We start from the raw sequence: 12,191 nt of genomic DNA on the forward strand, positions 1-12,191 counted from the left end.
TGACAGCAGAGCTCTTCACGGAAGCCAGTGGGTATCCATGAGGAGCCCCGAACTTAGCCCAGGGGATTCAGAGGTGTGTCCTATAGGAGGGGGAGACCCTAACCAAAAGGAGAATTTTATAATTTTGGCCCAGCTGGATAAAAGAAATAAGAAGGAAAAAGACTCTGGTTCTTGTCCACTGTAATCTGGCTGTGGAGTGGTTGCTGCTTCTCTAGAGGCCCCCATGGAATCACGGGCTTATCTGTATTTCTTGGGCATTTTCTCCTCTTTCTCTTTTGTATCCTTTCTGTTTGCTGGGTTTAAAAAAAAAAAGGTGAAAAGACTATCAAGACGATACTTCAAAAAGATGCTGAAGTCAGGGGTTGGTTACTTAATCTGCCAAGTTGGAAAAGGTGACCAAGGTGACACCTTAATGTCAAGGTGACAGGAGGGATACAAAAAACAGGCAGGCAGGAGTAGGGGACTCAGAACCCAGCAATCTTGTGACCTGCTCAGAGCCCAGGGCCCAGGGCCTCTCAGCTGCTGAATAGGAGAGGTGGGCTCAGTGCTCCCTGCCTGTGGGAAAGCTGAAAGACTGGCAGAGAGGTGCAGAGTCCTCAGATCGATGACAATGCAGATCCTGTCACTGACCTGGACAGAGGGTCAGAGTTAGAAAAAGAGACATGATGTCAGAAACAAAGGTCAGAGAGGGAGAAAGAAAAATTTGAAGAAGCCACGCTATGGGCTTTGAAGATGGAAGAAGGGCCCATGAGCCAAAGAATGTAGGGGGGCTCTAGAAGCTGGAAAAGGCAAGGAAATAACTGTCCCCAGAACGTCCAGAAAGAACATAGCTTTGCTGTCACCTTGAGTTTAGGACTTCTGACCTCCAGAACTATAAGACACTAAATCTATGGTAATTTGTTATAGTAGCAATAGGGAATTAATACAGGGCCAGGCACCATACAGAAAGACCAGAAAGCAGGTGGCACACGCTGAAATAGCAAAATTTTTAAAGAGCAACCAGGCGGCACACCCCAGGACCCCAAAGGAGTGCCTATCCACAGGCCTTGCAGGACACCAGTGGAGGGAAGTGGTGGGGCTCTCTAGAAGTAGGCAGTGAAAGTGAGGTCACCCATGTGCTCACCTAGTTGGCAAATTTCTACACCATATGACAGCATCCCAACTCGAGGATCCTATAGCTAAAGTGTTACTGCCTCCTGTTTCTTCCCTTCCTAATTCTATACAGTAGTAAACAGGCTCACCCTCCAATAACTCCAGCTGTGCCTTTCCTTCCAAAAAAATTTGGGGGCAAAAGACACTCCCAATATTCCTCCTTCATCTAATGCCAGGCTCTTTTCCAGTCTCCTCCATATTCCATTTAACTTCAGGCCCACACATGCAACCCAGATACACATACAAATGGAGACCCAAGTTCCAAACTTCTCACAAGGTGAGTCTAGTGCTGGGAGGCTCAGATGTGATTCTTTTCTTCTCTGCTGCCATGGTTTTGTTGGTCTCCTAATTTTACTGACCAGAGGCTATAATCATAGGCCATAAAAGAAATCAAGATGGAAAGCCAAGAGATGAACTCAAAAGTCCTGAGATTGAGTTCCTTCCTCAAGTCAAAGGGTAGAGTGGCCACACTGTGTGCTATCTTGCAGTGGACAACACCAAAAGCACCCTGAAAGAGCTCGCTCTGGGACTTTCCCAGGTGGAGTCAACCCAACCCAACCCCCCAGGAGGTAAGGCGAGGTTAAAGGTCTACAGATTTTAGAAGGGAAGAACAGGAACAACATGTTTTGGGAACCTTTACCTTAGATGAATACCTTATAGACTATAGGTAAAAGAAACAATTTAATCTCTCTAGTCCATTTTTAAACAGAACATCAGTGACTCACTAGCATAAAATAAATAAGTCTTCATTTAGAAAACTTTAAGCATGGATTAGAGAGGGAATTGTGGGACTGGTTTTAAGTGTCCACAATTAGCACAGGCCAGGGCTGTGTCTTCAGGTGCTCCCTTGCTTCTAGACACAGGACTCTGGCCTCTTGCTGAGCTGGGCTGGCAAAGGGTCATCCTGTGCCTTCATCAGAGGGCCAATGAGCACGTTCCCACATGGATCCCTAAACTAATCTCATTCATTTTGCCAAGCCAGCTTCTGCTTCATGGACCACACCATTCTAGTGTGATGGGGTGAAAGACAGGACGGAGCCATTTAGATAGGAGGCTGGACTGATTGTTTTAAGAACAGTGCTCAGAAGAACGAACCAGTTGGGGCTCTCCTTGTAGACAGCTCTCGGCACTGGAGGGAGATGTTTGAGGCCAGTGCCCTACTACCCAGGAGCACATTTCCAGCCTCATGAGCAATCAGAGCCAGGAATGACCTGAGAGACTCAGAACCTCATTTTGTATGTGAATGGAGTAAGACCCCAGCTAATGTACTCCTGCCCCCCAGTTGCTTATTCTGCCACTATGTCAGCCTTTCTTTTATCATATACACATTATCCCACTTTCCCTCTGTCCATTCCCACATTCTTTCTCACCCTGCTCCTGTCAATGGTACTCAAGGTCATTGCTCAAGGGCCACCCTGAGTCAGTCACCTGAAGATACTAGCCAGTTTGCTTTCAGGACAGCAGGAAGTAAGATGCCAATGTGGCAAAAAGGGGAAGACTAGGATGGCTACCCCTGAGAGACCAAGAGAGTCGTGTCCATTCCTCTCAGAGCTTTAGAAAATTATTTCCCACTGGCAGACTCGACTCTCTGCCTTGTATTCCCTTCTCTGGCCCCTTGTCGATGTCACCATCACATGTTCTCTTGAACTCTGGGAACTTCTTTAGGATTTTTCAGTCTTACTGGCTCATATCTTTCTCAGGAGTGGGCAGGAGGCAGCTTGGAAAGGTTTGTTTTCCTTTAGCATTTCCAGAACTAGGCCTCTCTGTCTTTTCAGATAAGAGAAAACAGGCAATAGAAAGGGGGAAAAAAATGCCCAGACTTGCCAAAATCCATAAAGACAGGTAGTGAAGAAGGGAGGGAAAGAGTGAGCCTGAGAAACGACAGTGGGGAGGAAGGAAGAGGAGGAATAATACACATCCTTACGAGTGAGGGGAAAGACCTCAAGAGAAGCAGCACAGAGAGAAGGCCAGGACAGAAAAAAGAAAGATGTAATGCGCTAAACAGACATACTGCTGAAAAGGGAAGCTGTGACGCCACTTTGTAGAAATCAGAACACCCTGTTCCTCTCCAGAACTTCAAAATAAGCACCTTTCTGGGATGGAGCTCCCAGCCCTCTGAAACAGCCATAAATTTTACCTGGGTTAGGGCTTGCCTGCCAGAAGCATTAATATCTTAGTCTCACCTTTTGCTGGGGCACGCACTTCTCCTCCTTCCACCTTCCGCCATGCTCTGCCAGCTCCCCCTGACTCCCTCCCTCCAGACCTGGAACAAAAGGGGCAAAGTGATGCCCCTCAGACCAGCCCCCTGGTGTCCATGGTGCCCATGCTGGAGCGCCCAGTGAACACCCAGCCTGTAGGAGGGGGTGTGGCGACACTGGGCTCCGTGATAGGCTGACTGGGGCTTCTGGGCCGCCTCTCCCCCTCCTGCTCGTGGAAGGATCAGGGCACGTGTTTCTAATTGTGGAAAGACTGCTTCGGCTTGGCCTGCCTAACCTCAGCTGTTTCCAGATCTAGGAGGTTACCAGTGCTGGCTGCCAAAAGGCACTGATAGGCAAAGAAAACACGGAACCCTGTTTAAGTTCTAACGCACACAACCCAAGGCTTTGATACGGTTCCAGGTTTGCCCACGTGGGCCAGCCTGAGCTATCTTTCCTTCTCTGAGTCCTCAGAGAGACCTGGAGGGAAACGGGTATGAGTGTGGAGACACAGCCAGCTTCCTAGAATCTTTCACTGTGCCCAGGGCGAGATATTTTTCACGTGGATTGAAGAGCTGCATTATAAAGTCTCAAGTTATTGACTACCTAAAACAAAGGTTGTATTATGATACATGTAAATAACTTGACTGATAAAAGACAAAGACATCAAAACAAAGCAAGAGCAATAACACCAGAATAAATCAAATGAGCCCTTCCCTATAAACTAAGCTTTGATCCCAGCTTCTGTAAGGCCACAATGAGGCTGTGAAACAGATCTTGCTACCATGCTACAGTAACATTTTGTCCTCCAGCCCCTTTCATCTGGAAGCATTCTTCCAGCTAAGCTCCCACCCACACTGCCCCACCCCCTTCCCGGCTCTCTCTTCCCCTTCCTTCTTCCCCTGACCCCTCCGTGCCAGTTGCTAGACCTGGAGTTTCTGCTGAATCACCATCTGGTACTTAGTTTAGCCAAGAAAACCCAAACTCCCAGGTCAGCATTTTCCAAGAGCTGAGTAGTTCTCTCTTCAGCATAAGCTAAACATGGCCTCTGAGCTGGGGGTGGTGGGGGGAATGGAAGGCAGCTGGAAAACAGGGGAGACAGACCTAGTGCACCATGCAACCTCGAGGAGCCCCCTTTTAATCCTATTCATTACTGTTCCAGCCCCAGACTGAAAAATTCCTGTTATCTCACTCCCCAATTCTCAAGGTGGATGCCTCTCAGACACATAGCAAGGGGAATGGGGTGGATTCTGCGGGGTCTGCACAGAGCTCAGAGCACAGAGGGCTAGCCTGACTTTCCATCATCCTCAGCCTTGGAGGAGAGGGTGTGGGTCCTGGGAGGTCTGGTTGGTTCTTGGACTGGAAGACTTGTGGGCTCTGTTAGTGTCACTTACGCTTATAAACATGGACGCAGGCTGCAAAATTCCCAAGACTGGTTCAGTTATAACCCTATTCCAATGGCAGGTAGTGCCCAAACTCGCTAAACTCTCAAAACAAATCTTCCCTCTCATCTTTCCCCCAAAGTTCCCTGTAACACTAGACCCCACTCCCATCAGTCTTGACTTTTATGTTCTTGGGTATGTGATATAAATTTGGAGAGCCACATTAACCCTTCCAAGTTCACCAGGCACAATTAATGGCTGAACTTCATAAACCGCAGGCTCTGGCTTCTCTGGGAAAAACAAAGTGATCCTTGACAGTCAACAACAAAAGGCCAGAGGAGAATTTAATCTTCTACTGGTTCAAGAAAGTTAACAAGTTGTTTCCATCCTGAACTACTGGAAAATTCTGTTTCAGGAAGCCTCAATCCCATTTATTATTCTCCCAAGTAGGGTTGGACACATTCCCAGGAACAAGCTCCTCATTCCCCAATTTCCAGGACTTGGGCTATGTGCACCCTTTTGAACAGCAAACTCCAATCTGAGAGTAAAAGTTGGAGACCAGAAGAGACAGTATGGAAAGCCAGGAAAGAGGAGGTGATCTGGACCAGCAATTGAAGCATACTGAAACTAAAAAGAAGACCCTGACTTCTCAGGTAGCTGGTGGGGACAAAGAGCCTGGTCTGATAACAGAACTCGATTTTGACCAATTGACAGCGGTCTACATCACCAATGGATCTCTAGGGAAGAAGACCTCCACAAAACTCTAGAATTCACCGTGATATTTATAATTGCTTATTATGATATATAAACTATAAAGCACTTACCAATAGTTTGTTCTTCTTAGAGGTCAAGACTGGGTTCCTCTTATGGAAATGTAAGATGAAGGTAACAAAGATACCTTCACTCCCAGGGCTATGGGCATGAGGAATACTCCAGAGGCCATATAGGGCAGGGAGGAGGTGAAATGGCACTGAAGAGCCAGTGTTCACTCTGCCATTATGGGCATAGAAGCCAAAAACACATTGACTGCTTTCCTCAAGTCCCAGCATCAGAATTTGAGTACTGAAGAGTGAATGGGAAGGGTTGCAAAGGCAGGGGGCCAACTCAACTGAGTAAGAACCACACCAATGACAAGGCATTAAAATATGATCCAGTGTTGTCCTCGATTTATTTCACCTGAATTCCAATAAGAATGTGCCATCCTTGACTTCCTAATGGCCCTAATCACAAGGTCTTGCCATTTCTGCCTTGCAAATGCCAAATACATCTATTTCTGTATATTCCCACAGCTTCATCCCCGATTCACGTTACAGAAATTCTGGATTTCTGTAATCACATTGTACCTGGTCTCCTTGCCTCTGATCTTATTCCCCTCTCCAATTCATCCTTTACACTTGCAGCCATGAGTCTTCTAAAATGTAAATATGATCATGTCAATCCTCTGTTTGAAACCCTTTAATGCCTTCCCATTGCCCTTAGGGTAAAGTCCAATCTCTCCAGGATTGCCCATAAAGCCCTTTCATGGATGGATCTTCACTTCTATCTATATCGCCTACCTCTTAAGTCTATGCTGTGGCTATACTGAACTACCTGGAATTCCCCCAGGGAGCCATGTTCTTTCTTGTCCCCAGACCTTGGCACATCTTAATCCTTCCGGCTATAACATTCTCCCTGCCCCATCCCATTCCACTTTCCTCTCCATGCTGGATACTGCCTGGCTATCTCCAACTGATCTTTCCTCAACTTATGTGTAATTTTCTCCAAGATTTTCCTTAACCACAGTCCCTACCCCCATTTCTGTTATATCTAGCTCTGCCTGGATGTTGTCCTCTTAGGGGATTTACCACTTAGAACTGAAATTCCCTGTGTACTTGTCAGAATCATCCAGTGGATGGTGGGTTCCTTAGTACAGGAACTAAGTATCCTCATGGCTAACATAGTTTCTGGAGCAGACACTCAGATATTTGATAGTGATTGAATGGTTCTGTATCCTGTGTGACACGTAAAGACACACAAGTAGACTCAGTAAATGCAGATTAAGGCTTAACTTCCTGCTGCTGCTGCAAATGAGAATGAGGGTTTTTTGGTTCATTGTTGTATCTCCGGTGCCCAAAACAGTATCTAGCACATCACAGGCACTTAATAAATGTTTGTTGGATGAACAAAGTGTTGAGATTCTCGTTTATATAATGCTTCCCAAGAGTCTCAACCCCTTTCTAAGTTGTATTACTCTAGAGCAGGCTTTGGAGCTGTAACCTGAGGTGGCCACCCTGAGGAAGACTTCCAACCAAAGACTTGTTAAGGGCTCCCCAGGGCTTTGCGGGGGCAGTGGAAGGCAGAAATGCAGAACACATTGTGACTGCTCATCGTAAATGCTAGACAGTTGAGATATTTCATTTTGATTTGTACTAGATAAACTAGATTGCTCTCTCTTAGTAGTCAATCACCATGTCCAGTTGATTCTACTCTGAAATCTTCCTTGTTTTTGTCACCTTGTAACTTCGTTTTTATTTCAGGCCAGGACTTCTCTGGCCCGCACAAATGCTTAGCCTGCTAACTCATCTCACTGCTTCAAGTGTCACAGTCTTTTTTTCACTCAAATGTGAACCTAATCATGTTACTCCTCTGCTCAAAATCCTTCCCGTGTCGTGGATGAAGCTTGCTCTCTCCTGCATGATATACGGGATCCTTCCAGATCCGGCTCCTGCTCACCTGTTCAGCCTCATCTCCTGTCACTCTCCTGGGCTTTCCACACAAAAGAACTTGCTTTTCTCCAACAGGTCATTTCTCTCTTGATGCCAGGTCTTGCTTGTGCCCTTGCCTCTACCCAGCTGTTCTATTTCTATTGGGAGCTACCTATTTCCCTTGCAAGATTTAGCTCAATCTGGGAGCCTTCCCTAGCACTCCTCTCCCGACTTTGAAGCACCTTGCTCTGTGTTGCAAATACTTCTGTCATCACATTGTATTATAATTATTTGTTTGCACACCAATCTCTTCATTAGCCTTTAATCTCTTCCCAGACTCTGTATAAATAATGCCTTATCGCCACTCAATGTAGGAGCTCAATCTGGTGATTAACTGATAGATTTGCAGTTTCTTTCTTTTTTCCCTGGGAAGCCACTTACAAAATAACTTTAGTCTTTACGAATCATAAAAATGAAAAATGGGGTTTTAGTCAAATTGACTATTCAGTAAAAAATTAAGAGATTTTTCAATATGCAGTTGACCCTGGAACAACATATGGGTTTGAACTGACCAGGTCTACTTATATGTGGATTTTCTACGGTACAGTACTGTAAATGTATTTTCTCTTCCTTATGATTTTCTTTCTTTTTTTTTTTTTAAAGATTTTATTTATTTATGTATTAGAGAGCGAGAGAGAGAGAAACAGCATGAGAGGGGAGAGGGTCAGAGGGAGAAGCAGGCTCGCCGCTGAGCTGGGAGCCCGATGTGGGACTCGATCCCAGGACTCCAGGATCATGACCTGAGCTGAAGGCAGTCGCTTAACCAACTGAGCCACCCAGGCGCCCTCTTCCTTATGATTTTCTTAATAATATTTTTAGCTTACTTCATTGTAAGAATACGGTATATATAATACATACAACATATAAAATATGTATCAATTGGCTGTTTATGTTATTGGTAAGGCTTCCAGTCAATAGTAGGCTAAGAGTAGTTAAGTTCTGGGGGAGTCAAAAGTTACACGTGAATTTTCAATTGTGCAGGGAGTCAGCGTCCCTAACCACCGCGTTGTTCAAGGGTCAACTGTATTTAGATTTTAAATGCTGGCTAGCTAGAAGATGTACAGAGAAGGAAGATGACTTGGATATATGGGAATCAAATATAGGTCGTCTGTGTTTGTCTGGACTCATATATATGAGGACTATGAGACACCCCAAGAACTCTGGGGGCTAAGGAGGGCAAGAAGGCACTGCTGCTCAGGCATCTGAGGCAACAGGTTTAGTGCATGGTGATAAATTTGGGGCTACAGAATGTGAAACCTCAAAGGAAAATGAACCAAGATTAAGGGACTTAGAAGTTAGGAAAGACTAGAAGCCTCTGATGTCAAGGGATTAATTTGTAAGAGACTTGCAAAACAACACACAGTTTATCGATCATAGCATCCTGCATCGAGGACCTGGGAACTTTCCATACAGGAATTGCAGAGCAACTCAGGCTTAAAAGTTATATATATACAGGAAAGTCCTTTCCCTTCTAAACTGCTCAAAGGAGAAGAAGAAAAAGAAGGAGGAGGAGAAAAAAAAGGAGAAAAAGAAGAAAAAGGAGGAGAAATCTGAAGTCCTAAAAAAACAGCCTCTTAGGAATCTCAGTAGAAAGACAGAAAACAAGATAAGAAGCATTTTTTTTACTTGTGAAATGCATGTAGGGCACTCTTGTCCCCTCAGGGAGAGAAAGGAGAAGGAGCTTCTTCAGTACAGGCATTCAGGGAAAAGAGGATACTTGAACGAGAAGAAAAATATTCTACTTCAGATCCTGGACATGACCCCAGACCCCAAAGAGAGGAAGGAGGCCAGGAGCTGCCTGAGTGAAAGGTGACCCAGTCCCAAGGACAGGGAGACAAAAAGATCCTGAAGGAAAACCTAGAGTAAGGGAGCAAGAAGCACAAATGGGGGGCCCAGAACACCTGATGCTCCTTCAGTGTCACTGGGACCACTTTGTTTATAACTAGAAACTCAGGAAGTAGCCAAAAGATACAGCTAAATGATAAAACAGTAAGCTGCAGAAATAACCTATCCATATGATGTCTATCTGCCCAGACACACACATGGAGGGATGCACTTTATTTAGAACTGGAAGGATACCTATCCACTGTTAGCACGGCTACTGGGCAGGGGAGAGGGGTGAAGATAAGGGGAAGCTTTCACAGTCGGCTCATTTTATATATTACTTGAATCTCTTAACTAGAGAATATAGTCATTTATTTACAAAGTAGTAAAAAGGGAAAGAAAGAAAAGAGAAACACTCCAAGCACATCACAGAAGAAGGCACCAAAACCAAGTTTCAACACCTCCTATTCCCCTCTTTCCTAAGTCAGTCCTCCCACTAATATGCTTGTTCTGGAGAAGGGAGAAAGCTTTTCATTTAATCAAAATGTAAAATATTTTCTTTTTTTACTGCCTGGTGGCTAGGGATATTCTGCTGACTCAGCAGTGAATAATCAGCTTTGACCTACATAATAGAATAACTCAAAGTGGCAGCTGCAGTTGCATAAGCAGATCCAAATCTGCAGTTCCTTCTCCCTCCCCCAAGGCTCCTTGCAGGCAAGCCAGTTCCAGCAGGTTCTGTCCACCTCTCCACCCCCATCTGGCTGTCCCATCACCATTTTTCATCCAATGTATTCGATGTATTCTGGCCCCGCCACAGGACCAGACTTGACCTCATCTCCTCCCTCACACAGCCAACGCCAGGCAGGGGCTTTGCCACATGGCTCTCCCTGCTGGGCTCCCGGTCCTGTCCTCCAGCTCCCTCCATGACATACCAGTGACCTCTCCACAGAGGGTGGCCTTTCCCTCAAAAACTCTCATCCCACAGTGGGTCGAGCCTGTCCTCGGCATGCCAAAATGACACAGCAGAAAGCAGAGCTTCTGGTTTAAATACATTCAGAAGAGCCCAAGCTCAACACCGATTCTCTCAAAAATATAGCTGGACTGGGCCACTCTTGGCTCTCCTGCCTCAGAACACCAGGCTTATTTTCACACAGCCAGCTGGCCTGGCACCTGCTAAGAGGACAGGGTGGCTGGAAAAAAAGATAACAGCATTTAAGGAAAGTAGAACCCATCAAGCCTTCCTGACTGTTTGGTTCCTATTTCACAGGATCCTTTTTTTTTTTTCTTTTTAAGATTTTATTTGTTTATCTGAGAGTGAGAGAGATAGAGCATGAGTTGGGGGGTGGGGTGGCAAGGAGGGGCAGAGGGAGAGGGAAAAGCAGGCTCCCCATTGAGCAGGGAGTCCAATGAGGGGCTCCATCCCAGGACCCTGGGATCATGACCTGAGCCGAAGGCAGACGCTTAACAGACTGAGCCACCCAGGCGCCTCTTCACTGTGATGATTTGAGGGGCCTTAAGAGATGATTTGAGGGGCCTGTGAAAGTAGGTTCCAAAAAGTATTCAACAAACCAGAAAACAGAACCTTTCTTTTTTTTTTTTTAAGATTTTATTTATTTATTTGACAGAGAGAGACACAGCGAGAGAGGGAACACAAGCAGGAGGAGTGGGAGAGGGAGAAACAGGCTCCCCGCGGAGCAGGGAGCCCAATGCGGGGCTCGATCCCAGGACCCTGGGACCATGACCTGAGCCGAAGGCAGACACTTAATGATTGAGCCACCCAGGCGCCCCAAAACAGAACCTTTCTTTGCAGACTCGAAGGAGTTGGGAGTATTTGGTGAGAAAAGGTGAATGTGTGGCTATATCCGCACATACACCCCTGCAGGGAGAGGGGTCCTGGGCTCCACATGGCCTTCACATCTGGGAGGAAGGCGGTGGCACATGGGCTGAGGTGAGGAGCTGTTTTCCATTCCCCCGAAAAGGAATAAGGAGAAATAAGCTTGGGTTTAAGAATTTTTTCCTTGCGAAGGTGAAAAAGTACTTGAATACCTATCTCAAGGACACTGAAAAATTCCTGTCTCTGGAGGACAAGATTAACCAATGTTAAGTTCGAGATAATCTTACAGTTCTACTTAGGAGGCAGAGGACAAACCAGATAAGCTCTATTGAATCTTGGATGGCAGGAATTGGGAGAGGAGAGGACTTTGTCATGTTGTCATCAGAGTTTCTAAATTCCTCCTTTGCTTGGTGCTAGGAGTGTCAAGGTGAGAGGTGGGCTGTGAAGGGGACAGCGAACAACCTACCTTCCTAGGAGACAGTCCTAATCTCCTGTCCTGAGGGGACATCTATGGGGCTATATTACTGTAGAGCATCTTTGCATAGGGGTCACCTACCCTTGGCAGGTTGGGGGAAGGCAAAGGAAGTTGTAGGTTCAGCTGTCCAGGGAACTCTACCCTATGGCCTGGTTTCTCTCCTTGGTGACCAGTCTTAGGGTACTCAATTTCTCATTGGAGAGTAAGGGTGGCCTCTTGTCTGAGACACTTCAGCAGTATCAGCAGGAAAAAGGAAGCCGAGTCTGCGTGCACGAGACCCTGAAATAGCAGTGGCCAGCACTTATGGTGTCCCCCTTCCCACCCCTATTAACCTGGCTTATGGCAGAAACAGCAACTCTTCCACATTCCCATGCCCATCCCCACACCCCTCCCTCCCAGCTCTGGATCCAGCTAGCAAGGAAGGACTGAGTGACTACTCTCAGTGACCACCCTCAGTGACTACATGACCCTGTGCTAAGCACATGTGTTGTCTCATGCAATCCTTGCAACCATGACCTCCTGTGCAGGCAGGATCACAACCCCCATCTCACAGTGGGGTGGGGTGTGGAACTTTGCCGAGCATGT

General features: G+C 46.2%; 1 protein-coding gene across 3 annotated transcripts in view; it reads right to left on the reverse strand.

Moving 5' to 3' along the window:
* The window catches only part of SLC7A8 (solute carrier family 7 member 8), a 48,734-nt gene that overhangs the window by 18,477 nt on the left and 18,066 nt on the right, over nt 1-12,191 (reverse strand). The window contains exon 1 of one of the 3 annotated variants that reach the window (XM_036114823.2): nt 3,336-3,457. The exons of the other annotated variants lie outside the window; for them this stretch is intronic. The gene's annotated coding sequence lies outside the window, so the exon portion shown is untranslated. Of the gene's footprint in view, nt 1-3,335; nt 3,458-12,191 lie in introns of those variants that run through there. 3 annotated transcript variants of the gene reach the window in all.

This window comes from Halichoerus grypus, chromosome 8, assembly GCF_964656455.1.
Source record: "Halichoerus grypus chromosome 8, mHalGry1.hap1.1, whole genome shotgun sequence".
In the NCBI taxonomy this organism is placed as follows: Eukaryota; Metazoa; Chordata; class Mammalia; order Carnivora; family Phocidae; genus Halichoerus; species Halichoerus grypus.